The sequence below is a fragment of the Dermochelys coriacea genome, chromosome 6 (genome assembly GCF_009764565.3).
Source record: "Dermochelys coriacea isolate rDerCor1 chromosome 6, rDerCor1.pri.v4, whole genome shotgun sequence".
In the NCBI taxonomy this organism is placed as follows: Eukaryota; Metazoa; Chordata; order Testudines; family Dermochelyidae; genus Dermochelys; species Dermochelys coriacea.
Window position 1 is genome coordinate 53073488 of NC_050073.1, and position 21479 is coordinate 53094966.

Here is a 21479-nt window from a genome sequence, read left to right on the forward strand (position 1 = left end):
CTATCCTCAGCCAAAATGTATGTAAATCACACACACTGAAATAAAGGCCACCCTCCTGTATTTAAGGCACAGTTTAAAATGTTACCTTTTGTGTGTGCAAAACTGCCCTCTGCACAGACTGGCTGTAATGGAATGATTTAGTGGCATTCTATATCTTTCTAGAAAAGAAGAGTTTATCTGACTTCTATGAAACTGTACAAATACAAATTCTTCACGTGAGATTCAAAGCTGAGTGATGCCACTTGTGGCTCATGAAGAGTCCATATCTGACCAAGTGAAAATGGGTTTAGAGAGCTTTTCGTTCTAGTCTCCAGGTCTGTTCTCTTCACAAAACTATCACGTAGCTTGGCACAATGGAAGTATCTGCTCAGCAGAGGCCAGGAATATGAAAAGGAGAGGTTATCGGTTGTGCAGTTGTGGGATGCCAGGACTCAATAACATGGGAAGTTGTGCTCAGTGCATCTACAGAGCTGTATAGGAGGAGCCCAGGGCTTGAATAGCTATACATCAGGATTGAGGTGCATTGGAAGAGTTGTGTTTGGAGCCCTGGAACTGCAGTAGAACTGGATGTCACATGTTGGGGTTGAGTTGTATTCATGAAGGCCAAGAATTGGAATGGCCAATGGGTTTTCATTCCAGGAGTGAAGTGAATCAGCAGAGCTGTATTTGTTAAGCTTGAACAGGGCCTGAATGCTCTGTCTGTTTCTTTCAGCACATGCTTTTTTGCTTTCATGAGCAGTAAAAATCAATTACAAAATTATGAAAAAAATAAAGAAGAGAGAAGATTTATTGAAAATTGTCCTCTAAGTGGATGTTTAAAATACATTAGTGATAAGCCAACCCATCATGCCTAATAGAAGAAACAGGATGATGGAAAAAGAAATTTTGCTGAGCCCTCAGTGTCCTGCATGAGTCACTAACTCCCTAGGGCAGAAACCAGAACACAAGAGATGATTGTTTTCATTTCGTGAAGGCAAAACATAGCCAATTCTGAATTTGGATGAATCCTCCTGGGAGGCATATCCCTGCACTAGTGTAACTTAGGGTGAGTAAAGGTGAATGAGTTCATAAATGTAGAAATCCAGAGCGCTTGTTCTCATTTTTGCTAAATCTTTATTCAGGCAAAACACGTATTCATTTCAACGAGAGTTTTGACCAGGAAGATGCATTTTGTGGCTTCAGGATTGCAGCCCCAAAGAGCACGGGGACAGATCTGATTGCTGGCACAAAGAGGGTTTAAATATGTGGGTCAAATTCTCTGCTGGTATAACTCCTCCGGCATCAGTGGAATTATACCAGCAAGGAATTTGTTCTTATGTCTTTCTATCTGGGTTGGCACTTGTCACTACTTTTATCCTTGATGTTCAGAACTTTCATCCTTCATATTGCCTCTTCAATGCTGGTGACCAGCTTTGCACTGTATCTGGCAGAGACCTCAACATCATAGGGTTTCTTGAAATAATGTCTACGACTCATGAGGGGAACAGCAGTGTATTTGTCCAGTTCCCTAAGGCCTTATAAATACTTTCTCATCTCAAGGCAGTTTATAAGCCTGTTCGGCTCCAGAGTTGCATAAGTTTGATGGAAATTCTCAGTTTGTGATGGAATAAGAAAGCAGAGAGGACTCAGCACATTTATTTTTGCTAATAAATGACCTCTGGCTGGAAGCTGTCTGTTAATGCCATTAAATGAACTACTGCTGTGGAACTCGGGGCTGGAGCCAGAGGCACAATAAAAGGTGCATTATTATGACTTTTCAGATAATGTCAGACAGTTTTGCTGTTCTAATTTAAAGATTTAATGGTTTGTTAATAATGCCTGATTTGGGAATACGATATAGAGTCTGTCGGGGGGGGGGGCATAATGGCATTAATAAGGGTAATTGAAATTGTTGCTGTAAACTGGTTTGTTAATTGAAAAATGATTTGTCTTAATATGTGATAGAATAATTGTTCCTTCATGTATCTTGGGGGCGGGGCGGGGAAGGGTATGTATTGGTTCATGTGTCTGTGTGCTTTTGTATGTATATCAGTATGGTAAGCTTAGGGCAGTGTGCATGTGTGTATATCAGAGTAGTGTGAATAGGGCAACATGTGTATCTGTGTGTTTTCAGCATATGTCAGGTGACTGTCTGTCTATGCTAGCATGTCAATGTATGCACAATCTGCATGTGAATTTTAAATGTATGATTAATTACAGGACATCTAAGGTGAAAAAGGAAAATGGAAACTTGTAAGTTATTGGATGTTTAACCTTGGAGAAATACACTTTGCATCTAGTCTTTCATAAGTGCCCCCACACAACTGCCATTAACATTAATTATAGAGATACTTGTGTGTAACTCCTGTTAACCCTAATAAGAGTTAATGGAAGATACATGTGGACATTAATGGCACAAGAAACAAAGTAGTCTCCATTTCCAAGGTTAAATATCCAGCAGCTTCCCTCATCACTCTTTGGCACCCTGTAATTATACAGTCTCTCCCTCACTCACACGCACACTCACATACCACTTTTTGCCCTCCGTTTTTTTCAGTCACATATTATTTGGAATTAATAATCCAAAGAGCAAACAAGATTACAGCAATGACTTCAGTTACCTTATTAATGTAATTATTCCACCCCCCTCGACTGATAGACCTTACCGTACTCCTGAATCAGACTTTATTAAACCATTAAATTTGTAAATTACAGTAGAGAAATGATCCGCTGTTGTTTGAACAGTTGTAGTAATGCAGCCTTGGCTGACCTATCATCAATACTAATAGAGTCACACACAGGAGCAGGGAGAGCTTCCATTTTGTTCTAAAGGTTGACATCATCATGATAAACAAGGAGCTCAGTGTCTGTGAGTGAGGGGAGTTTGCATAATGTCCAAGAAGTCTGTCTGTCTATGCATAGGGCTGCCATCACAGTGGTATTTTTGAAGCTCTGAATCAAAACACCTTCCCTAAATCTGTATTTATTTGTCTGACTATCTTTAGTATTTCTAGGACTGTTGTCATTGTAAAATCAAGGCTTTAGATTTATAAGTATCCTTGTATTCTTATCCTTCTGACAAAGGAGAGCTAATGACTATATGCCAAACTGTGTGTATATTTCACTTCTGTGCAGCCATTCAGTGTCCCTGTGGATAGTATCTCTTCTGAGCTGATTTGACTCAGAACCATCCTCGACAGCCAAGGGCCATCCTTGCTGATGTCAGGCTCCCCACATATAGCTCAGCATGCTCGCTCTTGTTCCCAATATTTCCCTGTGTTTGGAGACTATAAGTGAGCTGAGCATTACACATTGTCATTGGCCAACTTCGGGATTCTAGGGTGAAATGACTGGCCAAAAGTAACTTTCTTTAGTGTCTGAGTAGACGTGAGGGTTTTTCCTCTTTCATTGTGATCCATTCATGCCTTTCTGGTTAAATTAATGCCATGACTCCTCCAAAACTACTTAGAAACTATAGCATATGCAACTGGTGATGTGTGGATGCTCCCTGGATGCTTGGTAGTTGTAGGAAGTGTTTTATACTCATTTTTCAACTGCAATGATTTCCTTTTTACTCCTAGATGCAATTCGAGGTATAAACACTGATCTATGCTTGGCTTGGATGCTGGCTTTCAGACATGATTTCAAATTAATCCCTAAAAAATCTTAAATTGATCCCACCGCTCTGCCACCAAGTCAAGATTCCTTCCCCACTCTGAACTCAGGGTACAGATTGGGGGACCTGCATGAAAGACCCCCTAAACTTATTCTTACCAGCTTAGATTAAACACTGCCACCACCAAAGTGTCTAACAATAATAACAGGGGAATTGCCCACTTGGAAACATCTCCCCCCCCCAAAAAAAAATCCCCCCAGCACTTCACCCCCTTTTCTGGGGAAGGCTTGATAAAAATCCTCACTAATTTGCATAGGTGAACACAGACCCAAACCCTTGGATCTTAAGAACAATGAAAAGCAATGGGGTTCTTAAAAGAAGAATTTTAATTAAAGAAAAAGAATCACCTCCGTAAAATCAGAATGGTAAATACCTTACAGGGTAATCAGATTCAAAACAGAGAGAATCCCTCTAGGCAAAACCTTAACTTACAAAAAGATACAAAAACAGGAATATACATCCCATTCAGCACAACTTATTTTATCAGCCATTTAAACAAAACAGTAAGCAATCTAAGCGTTAGATTCTAACTCTTTACAGGAGTTCTGACCTGCATTCCTGCTCTGGTCCCGGCAAAAGCATCACACAGACAGAGAGAACCTTTGTTTCCCCCCCCCCCCCCCCCAGCTTTGAAAGTATCTTGTTTCCTCATTGGTCATTTTGGGTCAGGTGCCAGTGAGGTTATCTTAGCTTCTTAACCCTTTACAGGTGAAAGGGTTTTTCCTCTGGCCAGGAGGGATTTAAAGGTGTTTACCCTTCCCTTTATATTTATGACACCCACAAACTACCTTAACAGTTGCGATCAGCTGAGGTGCTTGTGCTAATAGTCCCTAGATTTAAAAGTGTGTAGTAGGAGGCAGAACATTCTTATTGGAGAGTTCTCAACTCTGGAATTTGCTTCCCCACCTGGTCTGACACAGCTAGAGTTTGTTGACCATTAGAGCACAATATGAGGCCTATCCCACTGCTCAGCATTTGCTTGAGGGGAGGTTTGATTTATTCTGTTGGGTCATTAAAAGTCCATATTGTGTTTTTTAGACATTTTTCATTGACTCTTTAGACCTTTGTACTTTATTAATTTAAATTAAAGCAATGTTTACTTATGGCCTGCTCTATGCTGGTGATTTTGGCCAGTTTCGCAATGTTGCTTAGGCAAGTGATTTTATAGTTACATTTTTATATTAGCTAAATACCTAGTGTATGTAAAATTATACAGTCAAAAAAGTGTTTTTGCCACTGTAACTTTGTTTGGAGAACTGTATAAGCTCTTCTGGCAGAAGTACTCTTGCTGCACCTCCAATAGGAATATCTACCAATATAGCTAAGCTGGCAAATCCTTTCTTATGTAGACAAGGCCTGAGTCTCTTCTGCTAGCTTGCTGAAGGTTGAAGTAATACACCAATGCCATGTCTACACCAGAAGCACTTAACCAATATTCTAGTATTCTATGCTGGCAAAGTGCTCCTAGTGTGAACACGGCTATACCAGCAAAGTTGAGCTCTGTATTGGTACAGTAAAGCCACCCTCCACGAGCGAAACAAGCTATACTGGTAAAAGCACAGCTTTGTTGGCATAGCTTTATGTACACTAGATAGTTCTGCTGTTTTAACTTCACAGCATAGTAAGAGTGGCAAAAAATCCTAGTGTGGACACAGTTATACTTTATACTGATATAACTACATCCACTAGGACTTTTACCAATATAACTATTTCAGAGGAAAATATTACCTCCCCCCCCCCCCCGAACTGAAATATTATCCTGGTAAAACTTTTAAGGGTATTGTAGACCCAGGCCTAAGATACAATAGGAGGGAGGTCAGTTCAATGAATGGAACACAGCTATTATGTTTTTCATTTTTAATTGAAACTAGGAAAATGCAACATCTCTTGGAACAGGACTGATGGCTTCTAACAAGGCCTGGCTCTTGTTGTGTGGTTGGGAAAGTGAAATACAATCTGAGGGTAGATGTTGTCAGAGCTACTGAGGTTAAGCACCGGGCCCCAGGCAAATCCCCTTGTTTTTATAAGCCACTACAGCGAGGCTGTAAAATATTTTAAAGTGGGTGACTCAATATTAGTCTCTAAACAGTGCAAATGTAGTAATATACCATGGGTGGTAACTTGAAGCTGGCTTCATAAACTTAAAATCCCACCTTTGTTGTCTTTAACCTTGGTAGAATATTTATAAACTAAATCCACCCCAAATTAAAATACATATAGATATATAAAACATTTGAGATAGACATTTAAGCATTCAACCAAAGGCTTGCAGATTAGAGAGCTTAGTTACAATGGGTTCTGTTGATAGGGTAATTGCTGATATAACATTGGCTGCTGCTGCCATTTCTTTCCTGCTAAACTGCTGAACAAGACCATAAATAAAACAAAATAATCTCTATCCTGGAGTGGGGAAAATTATCACGTTACTTTTTTTCCAGGAGTTTGAACCACTTTGGTGGCAAAATAACACCACCCTGTTTGTAATTTGAAGGTGGGACCAGCTTCAGAATCATTAAACCAACAATAGGGACATAAGTGGTGGGAAAGCAATTTATTCTGGACCTTTGGTGTGGGGCTAAGCAGCATTAGTGTTCCACAGAACAGTTCTCCAGCAGACACGGGTAAATTCTGTAGTTATTTAGTTGTCTATGACTTGGTTGCTGTGCCAGAAGGATACTACTCTGAAACACTTTGCAGTCAGTGAGCCCATCTGCAGCACTGAAATCCTGGAATGGTGTGAGAAGTGTTAGAGAAATTTTGGTTCAGAAACCGGGGTTGTTTGCCTGGGGTGTTGTCTTTGGCTTAAATCTGTGGATAGGTAACGTATCACATGATGAGTCCCTTTCTGTCACAGGATCAGAAAAACAACCTTTAAATACCAGTTTTTCATGATGGTAGCTGGTATTTTCAGGCAGGGTATTTAAAGTTGCGTCAAAATGAAAGAGCTAGAATTTAAGCCTGACTTGAGTATCAGCCATTATTCTTCCACTTCCTCTGTTGAATTTGAACAGCGCTAAAGCAATCAGCAGGAGATACTCAGCTCCTCTTTCTTTCGGGTATCTTTGAGCAAAAGCAGTTGTTCCTAGAATACAATATAAAGGTGTCTTTGTAGGAGTCCCAAAAGGCTTTACAGAGTTAAATAGTATAAGGCAGTAGACAGTTTATTGTGTAACATGTGCATGGTATGTGATACGGCTAATGATGTAAAGACATCACATTGCAGAAGAGGGAAATTAGGAAGCATCAGTGAGGCAGAAAACCTAGCTTGTCAACAGAGAGTTGATGTGGGGGAGAGATGCAGGAAAGCTCAGGTCTGGGAATCATGAGGGCTCAGTCAGGGCAAGAAGAGCCTGTACTGTTTTCACCAGCTGTGCAGCTCTCCTTAGAAATGCCACACCTTAATTCTTCATCCCTTTTGGGGCTCATCAGGCTAAAAGAGGGGAAACTAACTCTGTCACCTACACATGTTCAGCCATAGTGAGTAGAAACACTAATGTCATAGTGGACAAAGCACAAATCAGGTGTGCCTCAGAATTCTGCAACGTGGCCCAGGGCCATCCCGCTCTTTGTGAGCAGATACCAATCAAGAAGTGATGGGCCCACTGGAAACATAGTGGATAGAAATTAGTAGGTGTGTGACTCATTAAACTACAGCTCTCATTGTACGTCTCTCAACAGAACAGTAAAAAGAAAAGGAGTACTTGTGGCACCTTAGAGACTAACAAATTTATTTGAGCATAAGCTTTCGTGAGCTACAGCTCACTTCATCGGATGCATTTTGAAATTGTCTACCTGCCTATCTCCAGTATTTATTCTGTTGTCTAGTCGCGGCATATCCATCGCTATAGCACTTGGTTTTACTGTTCTCACTAGTGGAGATTAAAATGGATTCCTAGTGTAGAGTAAGGGTGATGCTGATAAGCAGAAGCAGACCAAAATTATTTTAGGGCTAATTAATAATTAGTGCATCTGGTATCCAGAGTAGCAGTTCATGTGTGTCACCAGAAAGTTAGTGAGGCCCTTTCTCCCATGGGATGGGAGTGAATATTGAACTGCTCTCAACTGTGAAAGGAGTTTTTCTCTCCGTATGTATAATATTCAAAGTGAGCTGAGTGAGAGTGCACAGTTAAATCCTCAAGAAAATCAATTTTGTTTTAAAGGCTGGTTCCCATTTCTGAGCTACTTGTGACAGAGCAGCTGTTAGTCCTGTGTTTTCTAAAAGCAGAAACAACCCCTCAAGATTTTATTAGCAATCAAGAGCCTGAACTTTTTGACCCTTGATGCCCTTGGGACACTCACACTTCTGCTGACCTCTTTGAGAACCTAATGCAATCTGCTGCCAGTGAGGGACAACTGGCAGTCTAGTAGCCCCCTGTAGCACTCTTTTGTGGCTGGTGTGTAGTCATGTGATAAAAGGTAGCAGATCGGTGATATCTGGCATACACATGGCCCTCCCTCCAGGGTGAATTGCAACAACCAACATCTTTTTGCCCTGACACTGCTGCTGGTCTCTTGCTACTTACAGATGAGGGGGAGGGGGAAAGAGGAACATGCGTGCCATAGCTGTGAAAGGAAAACATTGTTTCCTTTCAGACCGTTAACATTTCACTGCTATGTTGCTTTTGCTTGTCACCCCTCGAGACCCTACATTGGACCTTTCCTTGGGCACAAGCTAAATGATTTGGATGGATTCAGCTTAATAGCTTGGAAGAAGGCAATGGCTCCAAAGATGAAGGTGAAATCTCAGATAACAGCTTGGGTTGAAAATCAAACCCAGATCCTTCTTTAAGATTTGGATGAGGATCCCTTTTCCTCCTCACACACTTCCCAACTCTCAGCATGGCAGTAGCTCTTTTACTGCACAGCTCAGTGGTCTTACTTTTCCTCATTTCTCTCACCACTCGACCCCAATAAGATCCCACAGGTTCTGGCTGACTCCAACCCCATGGCCACGCCCCTGTGTCTTAGTCTATCCCTACAGACCTACAACAACATAACAAGCTCTGGTTTGCCCTTTGAATTGTGTGACCATTGACCATGCAGCATAAGTGGATTGTGAAGAGGATCTTCAGAAAGTTTGGCAAAATGTTTGACTGCTTTCCCAGGCCACTGGAGCTCACCACTACCAACTGAGCATCTGCCCCCAAAGTAATCTGAGTCATCTGAGGATTCTAAGTGATGAAGAACCTCAGTTCCATCATGCCCTACATATACAGATAACAGGTGGTTCACTGTGCCTCCATTAATAGCAATAGAGTGTTAATTCTGGAACCTAATGATGATGTAATAGTGTGATTCCACAAGCCTTCTGTGCAAGCAACTCCATTTGACTTCAGTATGAGTTCTGCAAACAGAGAGCTTTCAGAATCAAACTCTAAATGTTCATATTATTTCAATACTGATCACTTTAGCAGAAACTGAGTTGCTTAGGGATTGTGAGCAGAGCTTAGGTAGAAGGCTTCCATTTTTTTCTTATCTATCACTTGCAACTTTAAAGCAATTTGTCATTCAGTTTGTATGAAGGAATTAACTTGTATAGTGGCATTCTAAACTATAGTGAAGGTCATTTGAAAAGCTTTCTTTTAATCCACATTTTGAATCCTATGCTCCTGGGAGCTTTATTGCCCTTCCCTAGTGCTTTCCACTAGAAATCTCAAAGCATTTAACAAATATTACTGAATGAAGCCTCTCAAACTTCCTGGGAGGAAGTTGTTATTACTAACCATTTTATAGATTGGGAATCTGAGACAAAACTAACTTGAAGTGATTTATCCATGGTCACACAGTAAGTCACTGTCAGAACTATGAATAGAACCCAGAATTCCTGACTCCCAAGCCTGTGCTCCAGCCACTTGACCTTGCTGCTGCTTCAGACCATTGCCATTCTAAGTGGATTTGGTGTAATCCACTCTAGCAAGTAAAATGCAAAGTGGTGACCTCAAATTTTAAGTAAACAAAAATTGTCAAATATTTTATCTTAAAATGCATTTGTACAGCAGATGATGCAGAGACTTGATCTAGGAGTAAGTTTTATGTTTGTAAAGCATTTTAGTTTCCCTTTTAATGTTTGAAATTTAACCCTCTCCTCCCCTTCCAGCAGTAGTGATGGAACAGTTGAATGTTCCATTGCCTGAGCCAACTTCTCTTATCCTAGGAAGAGGCGTAACAACAACTGTGCGATCTGACTGGGAGAGTTGTCAAAAAGGGCTTTCTTTCTGCTCTCAAAACATACCAAAACATCCTGCTGCTCTCCACACACTTCAGCCTAAACCTAGGCCAATCACCCTCCAAATCTGGTTTTGATACTTACAAAAATTAAAAACAATGTTTTAGCAGGCGGCAGGTTGCTTTCAAATTGCATGTTGAGTGAGAAAAGAGACACAACTGAACTGAGATTAAGGCTCCACTCATGATAAAGATCAACTATTTAAAGCTTTCATTATTTCACAGATCATTTAGACCCTTCCTGACTGATGCAGAGGTTGGGCTGTATGATCCCAGAGGAGCTTTTCAGTCATATCTCCTATGGGTCCTGTGGAATGTCCTGTTTTTAAATTGTACAACTACATAAAATTGCTGTTCTCCATAACAATGTTTCCAGATCTGAAACTGATGCAGGTCCTGGTAGATTCAGCAACATAGGAAGTGTCAGACTGGATCACTGATCCAGATTCTCTTTCTGACCGTAGCCAGTTCCAGGTGTTTCACAAGAAGGTACAAAAAACTCTATAATGGATATTTGTGGACTCACATGCCCTTTGGGTGCATTTCTTCCTAATTGCTGGCAGTTAATAGTTGACTTATGTCCTTCCTTGTGTTGGGTCTAATGAGAAAGGCGCCCCCCCCCCACCTTTCATTCAGTGACAATGTGTTTCTTCTTCTGCTTTATGGACATTTGCATCCTCTTGACTAATGTTTCAAATCTTGCCCTAACCATTATTAATTACTTTGGGGCAAGTAATGTCATGCTGATTTCAATTAGACATATTTTACATTCCCTGCTTCCAGTCCTCTTCTCATAGCAGATGGCACAATAATCAAGAATGTGAAAATTAAATTTCATCTGTATCCAGGGCATTCTCCTCTCACACACACATTTTCTCTCACTCACTCACTGGTTAGTTTTGTTTTTTGTTTTTTAAAAGAAACTCCGTACAGTTTTGTTGGCCCATGCCTGTCCTTATGTGTTTTTTATGACTGATATTGGTTCAGGCTTTGCCTCATGCTATTCCCAGTCTGGTTTTAGGTATTTCTAGTGAGGAGGCTTCCACTGTTTTTGTTGTGTATTATTTAGATTAAAGGAGAGCCAGACAAATGTGCTCACTCTTAAGCAGTTTCCAAACACAAAAGAAGACACTGTCCTTTCTCTGAGGAGCTCCCAATATTTAAAACAAAGTCTCCCTTGACTTCTGCAGTGTATAAACCACCATGCTGAGAAATGTTTCACAAGCCTCTGATTGAAAGGCTATATTGTGCTTTAACCCCAGCAAGTCTCCTTGGGAAGAAATGGTATTCGTCTTTCTTTTCAGTACTGAGGTTTTTTGTTTGTTTAAAGCCAAAGTGTAAGTGGTCTGTGTAGAACATTAGCTGTCTGAGAGGAGACAATACTTCTCTTTGGGTGAAATTCACCCCTTTGCAGAAGTCCATGGGATGGCCTCTGCACTACCTAGGCCTCACACAGGCCTTGTGCTGACCAAGTACATAGGATTGAATATCACTCAGTGCCTGCCTTCTTGAATCCTGCTTAGGAACTCTATGCTTTAAAGTATAAGGATGTTTCTGGGAGATGATATAGTTCTTCTCTGTGGCCTTGTCTTCACTAGGAAAATGTGCTCTGCACACAGATTAGTTAATATGAGGTAAAATCCTAGTGACATCAAGGCAGCGTCTTGTTTTCACTAGGATTTTCCCTCATGTTGTCTAATTTGAGTTGAGAACACATCTTTTTTCCTAGTGAAGGCAAGTCCTTTGAGACTGATCCAATGCCCAGAAATATCCATTGGATTTGGATCAGGCCTTATATCCTTAAGGAGTAAGGCCATTTCCAAGAGGACACACAGTTCTTTCTCTGCACATTGGGCTATACAAGGATATCTCAGTTTCCTTTTGGAGGTAGCAAAGGGAGTAAGCTGCCACTGCCCAGCAGAACCCAACCCACTATCCTCATTCAAAAAAGTGAATACAGTTACTTCTGAACACACACTAGAACAGTGGTCCTCAAACTAGGGCCGCGGCTTGTTCAGGGAAAACCCCTGGTGGGCTGGGCCGGTTTGTTTACCTGCCGCGTCTGCAGGTTCGGCCAATCGCGGCTCCCACTGGCCACGGTTCACCGCTCCAAGCCAATAGGGGCTGTGGGAAGCGGCGTGGGCTGAGGGATGTGCTGGCTGCTCTTCCTACAGCCCCCATTGGCCTGGAGCGGCGAACCGCAGCCAATGGGAGCCGCGATCAGCCGAACCTGTGGACGCGGCAGGTAAACAAACCGGCCTGGCCCACCAGGGGCTTTCCCTGAACAAGCGGTGGCCCTAGTTTGAGAACAACTGCACTAGAATGCAGCAGCAGCAGTCCTCTTGCCACTAAGCAAACTTTCCCAGGAATGTGCAATAGATTGCCTGCTATGTCTGAGCATTACGGTTGATGCACCGCTCTCTTAAGTGGTGTCACTTTACTGCAGAAATTCAAGACACACTCTAAAGACTAAATGAAGCAGATGCTGCTTTGAACCCTGAGGATGCAGCATTTCAGCAGCACAACAAAGGAAGCCCTATGTTCACTTCAACGTTAGCAGTCTGATTTATTGGAGCTGAAGTGCGCAGCTTGTCGTGACACTTCATAAACATGGTTAAGGCTTTTCTAGGAGCAGCTTAATTAGGCCCCTTTTATTTCTTAATTCCTGGAAGTGGTGGAGTGTGCTCGGCTGGCCTTGATGGCAGCAAGAATCCCAGTGATTTATGCTCTGAGAAGTGGAGGTGAATTTGTTGCCATGGCACTCTAAGGTGTCTCCAAAACTCACAGCTCCTGTCCGCTAAATAGGCTCCCAGCAGCACATCCTAATTGCTGTTGTGCAGCACCAAAACAAATAATCAGAGATTTCCACAAAGACTATAATCAAAGGAGCATCTCTTACTTTTTAATGTGTGCTGAATGGGTTCATTTGTAAGCTTATTACGACTTCAGAGAGAGATGCTATTAGGACAATCATTAGGAGCCTATAAAAATAGAAGGGTAAACCAGGATACATTCCAGAATAACCTCTACTGTAATATTTGTGCATTAAAAGTACCTTCCATGCCAAGCAGCCATGTTCGTTTTCCTGTTGCAAGTGCCATAAATTAAGGAACCCCCTCCTCAGAAAAGGTAAACTAGGCATGTTCAAAATAAGGTCATGGTCAGGTTAAAAAAAGACACCAAAAAACCCTAGATGTCTGGAAAGCAGCAAACTGACCAGCACTGATCTTTTGTATCTCGATAGTGCCTGTCACCCTAAGGGATGCCAAAGCACTTAGGGGCCAAATCTTGAAGTCTTTATTCCAATTGTACTCAATCTATACTCCTATTGTGTACAAAAGACTTCTTTGCTGGCTGTCTGGGACCCTTCATTTCATTACACCAGTGGTTGCGTTAGACATCTCTTTTAGGGGAAGGTGGAGAAGGGAACATTCAATAACTCATAATCTTAACATACCAAGATGAAGGGCCTAAATATATCAACTCCAGTTTATTTTCTTGGAAAACTTCTGAACCTGGCGGTGGGCTTCAGTCATGGTTATCTATATCTATATATCTATTTTGACTTTCTTTCTGGACTAGAGTTAGAAATACCTATAGTAAATCTTGTTGTGGAGAGGGGTTGTACCCTTGCCTAATTCAAGCCAGGTGGCTGTAATCAATTCCAGTTGTTTTTAAGACCACTGTCTCCTTGGCTTGTCATGGAGTAAGTTACAGGGGCCATTTACAGTGGCACTGAATCTTCTGTGCTTGCACACAATGGATTTTATGGTATATTTGCTGGTTCATCTCCTACCAATCAAACTCAAAGTCAGTGCCACCTCAGTCACCTGAATCATTCTTCATTTCTTATGTCATATCTTAATTCTAAATTATTATCCCCTCAGGGGAGGAAGCTTGTCTGTGTTTTGTGGGGCTCCCAGAACAGCTCTGGAGGGATAAATCTGACTAATACAATACTATTATTAATAATAAAGGGTTTTTAGAACTTCAGAAAATTCTGACAATGTTATTTTTGTAATGAATTCATTCTGCCTGTGTTCAGAATGATCAAACTCATCCATTTAAACATGAAGGTTTTTTTGATCCATAGTTGTTTTATTACAAAGTTTTGGGATGGTCACTAGTCTTTGCATTTCAGACTTGGTTTCTCTATTTTGCTTTAACATCAGTATAGGCACCATCTAGAGTAGAGCGAGGGCATGTGCTTCACTTTTTATAAATAGTTTAGGTACTGAGAGTTGTGTTTATTTGGTATTAAAAATTATGAAGACTATTTGTCCTCCAATTAACTAACCAAAGCTCTGCCAAAGCTCTGTCTCCATCATTCTTGGCAATCTCTGCTGCTCTTCAGATCATAATTACAAATACATATCAATCCACTTCTCTTTAAGTGTCCCATCATTGCTAATTCACTTGGTGTGCACTGGAATGGTGCTGACTGCAGGGAACTCGATTGGTTTTCATATGCAATTAGTTTCCGTGCAGGCCTGGGTTTGAAGATCCCAGTCAAAATGTCTGTGTGCAACTGGAATCCTGGCACAATCTGTAGAAAGACCTACGACTTGTTGGGGGTATGTTCTGTTCCTGAAGCATGTGTATAATTCCCAGCAACAGTAATAGGAAGTTATACATGCATATCAAGGGGCGAATAGATCCCTTGGTTAGTGTGGCAAGCATTCATCCTTTGCTCCTTAATCTGGAGAAGGGAATTGAAATTGCCCAGTACATCCCATGCTATGAATAGGAAGTTGGCATCTTACTACAGTGAGATATGTGTGATGATATTCAGAGCACTCAAACAACACGTAAAGAGCCAAAGATCTTTCTAAATAAGGCAATGTACGTATTCTGTTTTTTTCAGCTTTTTGTCTGATAGTTCTCCAAAGGGTAGGAAATCTGCTTTATGGCTCCAACTAGCAACTCCTTGGCTCCAAGGCATTTGCTGTGTATTGCCTGAACCAACATCAGTCATAAAAAACACATAAGGACACTACTGCTCAACAATTGGGCTGAATCATCAGTTAATTGTTATTGAGGTGAAGGTTTCATTGTGGAGTGCTGATGGTGGATCAGTTAAACTTGGGAGATGGTTTGGTTCTGTTTGTTCTGATTATGGTAGTTCAAATAGACTGGAGTTAGAGAAACTTTGGCGATGTCCCTCTTGTTCTTTTTTGGGATTTGGGAGGGACACGACCACAGCCCTGTGTTTGCATGAATATGTTTTTGGGTCTACACAGCTTTCCATCATAATAGGTATTTGCTTTTACCTCTTCCTGGTGGAAACCATTAAAAACAAAAAGTGACCACCCTGTTCCGTAGCACTGTTCTGTATTAAAGCAGGTAACAAGAGCATGGGGTTCCAAAGCCCCTGCCAGAAAATGAGTCTGTTTATTTGAGGCTTTTTGGGGGGAGGAGCACAGAGGGCATTAACAAGCTGTGCTAGGCAGAAGAGTCTGTGGCTCGTAGTGTACTTCCTTTTGATTGCCTGTTTGCCTTAAAAATCAATGATTTCCCCTCCCTCTGGCCTGAAAAGTATCAGGGAATTTGAGATTAAAATTCATGGTTTGTGGTGCACAAGGTTGCCACAGCAACTGCCCTATGTATTATTTATTTTTTTAATTTTTTTTTTGGATGGATTACTGCATCTTGCAAACAGTCATCAGCTCGGCAAGATACTGAGGCATTTACTCCAAACAAAGAAGACTGAATCATTGGAAATTAGAGGGAAGGGGAGCAGAAGAGAGTGTCAAGGAGTCAGTCCCTATAAAAGTAAGATCTGTTTAGCCTAACAGAAGAAGTGGAAGAGCGTTTGTGTGTGATGTCAAGCGCTCTAAGTTTTGGGAGTCCGTAGGAAGCACACAGAGCATTTCTGAACCAGGAATACCTAGAATTATGATATGTCATGTCTTGTTGCCTTTAGAGCCATTGGGTCAAATTCACTCCTGATGCAATTCTAGTAACTTGCACCCAGGGTGAATTTGGTCTGTTCTTGAAGGCCAGAATTTTCAAACCTGGTGCCCAAAGTTAGGATCTAAATCTATATTTAGATACCTAAATAGACGTCTTCCATGAAAAGAAAATGTTCTCCAGAAAATGTAATGAATGGGCCAGATTGTTTCTCAAGGAAATGACAGAAACATCAGTGGGCCTGGGGCTGGCGTCAGTGTGGTCTGAGGGAGTAGGGTGCTGTACTGTACTGTACTGTATGTCAGTATCCCTGAGTTCTGTTCCTGATTCTACCATTAACCTGGCAATACCTTTCCTCTCTCGGTCTTAGTTTGCTCATCAGTAAAATGGGGATGATGATATTTATCTTCTTTTGTAAGGCACTTTGACAGAGTGGGAGTAGCCTAAGGCTGTAAAAGCTTCCCTGCAAGGGCCGAATTGGGGAGATAACTAATTAAGGACTGGGTGATTGGGGGAGGTTTAAGTTGGATATTAGGAAAAACTTTTTCACTAGGAGGGTGGTGAAGCACTGGAATGCATTACCTAGGGAGGTGGTGGAATCTCCTTCCTTTGAGATTTTTAAGGTCAGGCTGGACAAAGCCCTGGCTGTGATGATTTAGTTGAGGATTGTACTAGATGACATCCTGAGGTCCCTTCCAACCCTGATATTCTATGATTAACCAGTTAATAAGGGGATTCTGCTCCTCTGTTAGGGATGGTTGAAAGTGGGTGGGGAAGAGGTGCGAGGAAAAGGAAGGGAAAAGAAACCCAGGATCTGAGGGGTCAGGTCTCCCCACTATCTCTCGCCCTGTACCTAGGGAATAGGAATGGGGTGAAACTTGGGGAAAGACTTGGGCTGTGGGGACAGAAAACTGCACATGACTTTGTAAATAAAGCACACTGTGGTGAACCTTCTTAGATGTGAGCACTGCTTGCAAAGCGAGATGCAGGGTGTGGTAAAGCATACCCTGTGAAAAGTCAGGGCTTGTCTGGGATATTCCCCTTCTGGTGTAGGAGAAAGGCCAGAAAGGAAAGTCACCCAGAAGGCACAGTGGAGCGGGCACCATGGAAGAACTTGTGCACTGGATAGTTGAACAGCAAAAGGAGTTACAGAAAACTCTCCAGGAATTTCAGCAGACCCAGCAGCAGGGGAGACAGTCCTTGTTGTCCTGGCAAGTTGATTTTAGGCCAATCGCAGATGCAACAACAGTTCTTGGAGAAGCTGGTGTGCCCTCCAATAGGGAATAATAACAGAATGATGCATGGGACAGTGCAAAATGAGCCCAACAGATGACCCTGATGCCTTTTTGTTAATGTTTAAGAAGGTGACTTCAGCAGTGGGCTGGGAGAAGAGGGTATTGGCCTTCTGATTGACTTTCTACCTCTGGAGAGAAGCGTAAGCTAATTATATGGCTGAGTATGATGATGTAAAGGTGGCCGTTTTCAATGTTTCCAACCCCAAATGTTCAAAACTGTTAGGCTCCCCCAAAATCATGAGATTGGCTTTTAAATCATGAGATTATGTAAAATAATAGATCTGGTGTAATAACAGATCTTTTTATTTGACATCTGCTTTTTGAACCTTTAGGGTGCACTGGGGTCGCATTCTGAAGCTTTATCCACAGCTGTGAGGGTTAGAAACGTACTTTTTCTTTAAGAATGAAGACTGACATCATCAGATATCCATTTAATTGCAGGAGCTGGGGCTTTAAGAAAAACAATTATCAAGAGACTCATGATGAAATCATGAGAATTGGCAACACTGCATTTTAGATGGGATGGGTCTGTTTGAAGAACAATATAGGCGGAAGCTTCAAGCTGTAGAAGACCTACTGTAAATAGAGCACACTACGGTGAGCCTATGCAGGAATGCTTACAAAGTGAGATGCAGGCTATGGGAGCATGCTCTGTGACAACCAGTTTGAGATCTTGGTGTGAAAAGTATTATGTAAGATTTTTGTAAGTATTGTTATTTATTAAACTCCACTCAACGCTTCCTAGCATAGTGCTTTGGAAACATAAAGCAAAAATTATACGTATTATTATTTATATTTCAGAGCTGCTGCTATTTATTACACACACCCCTAGGTGTTTCAACCCAGGCCCTACTCTCCCTTCCCCATGTTCCCTAATGATTCAATCCAAATGATGGAACACTTGTGACCAGAGTTTCTGGGACAAGGCTTGCATGGTCGCTTTGTTGCAGAATTCTGACTTGATTAACAGTAGAAAGACAGGAACCAGAAGAGACCCAGGCCTGCTGAGCTGTTGCCCAGAATGCTGTGCTTGTGAAAGAAACAGTGAGGACAGCTTTAGTTGTAGCTCAGTTTAAATTAAAATCATAGGGGGATTGGGGTGGTGTTTAATATTTAAGAAGAGTCTATCCGGTTAACGTTTTAAGGCATCTGTGTGCTCCTAGGGACCTCACAAAATTAGCTGTGCAGAGCAGTTAAATGCCATCAGGCAGTGCAGCAACTTCACTTGGCTTCAGTGTTGCAAGGGGAGACATTTGTCACAGGAAACAGGCCTTTCTTATAGTGACGTTAGTATTTTAATGCAACTAAAGAGGAGCTAGATTGACTGTAATTTAGTATCTAGTTCCATGGCCTTGTGCAGTCTTCTCAACGCTGCTCCATGGGGTCCAATTGTACTTACACAGTGCACTCTGGAATCTAATTGGATTTACATGCAGTAATGTTTTCATATCACAGTGATGACTGCTATGTAAGAGCCATAAAATTCCAGTGCAATTAGTTATTTATACAGTGGCTACAGTTACAGGATAATGAATGGGGCTGATGGCCCATGCAAGCTCCAATACTATCAAAATACCATATGGGTCACCTTTTTTTCAAAGCCTTCCTGTCAGGCAGAGTTAGTAAGGGTTTAAGATTAAACTTGGCCAGATTCACCAAAATATCTCCCCTTCCTTTTGCACCATAAAGACACTGACCTCTTGCAAACATCCAGAAGGCACATGACCCTTAGCTGCTGCCTGCCCCTCGAAGGGACATGTGGACCTGGTGTGTGTATCCATTTCCCTACATCCTGCACAGACAGCACATATGGTGGGGGGAAAGGAATGGCAACAGCTGGTTGAACTGATGATCTGCTGTATCAGGATACCTTGTCACCACATGATCCAAAAGCCAATCACCTGGCCTTTAACCCTGCTCTATGAAGTGTCTAGGAATCTATAGTGTGGGAGGGGGCTCAGGGTAGGGGGTTGGGGTTCAGGAGGGGTGCAGCAGGAGGCTCAGGGCAGGGGGTTGGGGTGCAGGAGGGGTGCGGCAAGGGTTTAGGGGCCTCAGAGAAGGAGGTTGGGGTGCGGGGTGCAGGAGGGGTGCGGGGTGCAGGAGGGGTTCGGGGTGTGGGCTCTGGCCCGGCGCCGCTTACCTTGAGTGGCTCTGGAGTGGCAGCGGCACACAGTGGAGCTAAGGCAGGCTCCCTGCCTGCCCTGGCCCCGTGCCGCTCCCAGAAGTGGCTGGCACCATGTCCCTGTGGCCCCTGGGAAGGGGGGGCAGAGGGCTCCACGCGCTGCCCTTGCCTGCAGGTACCTCCCCTGAAGCGCCCATTGGCTGCGGTTCCCCATCCCACTGTCCCCACCCCCGCCCACACACACACACGGGGGCCACAGGGACATGGTGCCCAGCCGCGTCCGGGAGTGGCGCAGGGCCAGGGCAAACAGGGAGCCTGCCTTAGCCCCGCAGCGCCACGGCAGGTGGCAATCGCGTGGGCCGAATCCAAAGCCCTGACAGGCCAGATTCGGCCCACAGGCCGTAGTTTGCCCACCTCTGCCTTAATCAAAGACCCTTCCAGGGAACTGAGCTCAAAGAAAAGGTTTGGGGATGAGGAGGAAACAGATCAGGAAAACTTGCTGCAGTGGTGTGAGGAGTTGTGTGGCATTATAGGACAGTGTGTCGAATGTGTACGTGCTCACCAAGACGAGGCAGGGTGGCCTTGGGATCGAGCCTTCCAAACAAGGAGGCGTGGCATCATCCATAACTCTGACACTCCCTGTGTTTCTCCCAGAAACACTAATTAAATCTCTTCCTGCTTGAGTCTCAGGTCCTGTTAGGGTGACCAGATGTCCCGATTTTGGGGGCTTTTTCTTATATAGGCACCTATTACCCCGCACTACCATCCCGACTTTTTACACTTGCTAGCTGGTCACCCTAGGCCCTGTGGTTTTACACTTGCTATAATTTGCCTTATGACTAAATCATAGTGATTAACCTGAAAGAGTCTGTTTCACAGGGACTTCCTGCCCTTCCAGACCACAGAGTGAAGGTGGAGCTGGCTCTTTTGTGTCATCTGTCACTATCTTTCATCTCTAGTGTCACAGCACCTGCTGCTATCTACTGAAGCATCTCAGTTTTTCCTCTGTGTAGTATTGTAATTCCTTTAAAATATTGTGATTTAAGAAAATATAAAATTTCCCCTCCCACGCAGGCCTCTGAAGACTTATAGCAATGTAATTGTATGCATCCGCAGCAGGAATAGGAATCCTATCAGTCTCATTATTTTCTTAATAATAGGGTTATATAGCATAGCGACATCTCCCAACTAAAAGTCAGAGCCATCTTCTCTGCCAAGCGGCACCTACCCCGTACTTCTGGCAACACATGGAGTGAGAGTGTGAAGAAATATGCCATTCAAACGTGCAACATTAAGGATGGAGCTTCACAAGAAAAGAGAGTGTGTGTGTGAACCACTGAGGAACAGAGAGAGAGTGTGTGAAAGCAGAGGGAATAATGTAAAAGAATCTGAATATTAATTACATTTTAAAATGAATTTGCTTCAACCACATTGAGCCCCTTTTGTGTTCACTTTCCACAAGTATTAAATGATAGAGTTTTACTAGCAGAAACCTTCACAGAAGGCAAATCTCAAAGTCATGTACACAAGTATTTGTGGAAAAGCGATTTTAAATTTGCACATTTGAGTATGCTTCTTCATCCAGTCAGGGAACAGGAAATAGCCCTGTATGATTTATCTGGCCATTCCCAGCTAAACAGCCCAGCTTGGGTTTAGAAAATCTGTGATCAAGCCACAGACTAAAAACAATTTTGAAAAGATTAATTTGAATTACAGTGATGCCTAGAGGACCCGACTGAGGATCAGGGTCTTATTGCAGTAGGTGCTATCCAAACAGTTATAAAAGGCAACCCCTCCCACAAAGCGGCCACAGTCTCAGATTGTGACCAGATGAAACAAATGGATGCAACAGGTGAGAGGGTAAGGAGACAAAGAGGAAAGTAACTCTAGCCTGTTTTCATAACGGAAGTCTCAGCTCATCCCCACCTGTGCAAAAGATGTTTACTTACATTTGAACAATTAAGAGATCAGAGGAGTTGTGATCTGCTTCCAGATACTACTTGAGCAGAAATGAAAAGGTTAAATTCACTGAAGAAATTTAATTGTGAATTATTTGCACAGCTCTAGTATGTCAGTCTGAGTGTCTGCATCTGTCTGACTAGGTCTATGTCTTTCTGCATACACTTGTTTTTTTATAAGGCCTTTTATTCAAGTATCTCAAAGCGTTTAACAATAATTAGTAGTATCATTATCCCCCTTTTACAGTGGTGAAACTGAGGTACAGAAAAGTGAAGTAATTTGCCCAAGTACGTATGAAAAATCATTTCCAGAA

At 42.4% G+C, this 21479-nt stretch overlaps 1 protein-coding gene across 7 annotated transcripts in view; it reads left to right on the plus strand.

Annotated features, from left to right (window-relative positions):
* TSPAN18 (tetraspanin 18) overlaps positions 1 to 21479 on the plus strand; it is a 190484-nt gene that overhangs the window by 123530 nt on the left and 45475 nt on the right. The window contains exon 3 of one of the 7 annotated variants that reach the window (XM_043516371.1): positions 17527 to 17682. The exons of the other annotated variants lie outside the window; for them this stretch is intronic. The gene's annotated coding sequence lies outside the window, so the exon portion shown is untranslated. The remainder of the gene's footprint in view (positions 1 to 17526; positions 17683 to 21479) is intronic. 7 annotated transcript variants of the gene reach the window in all.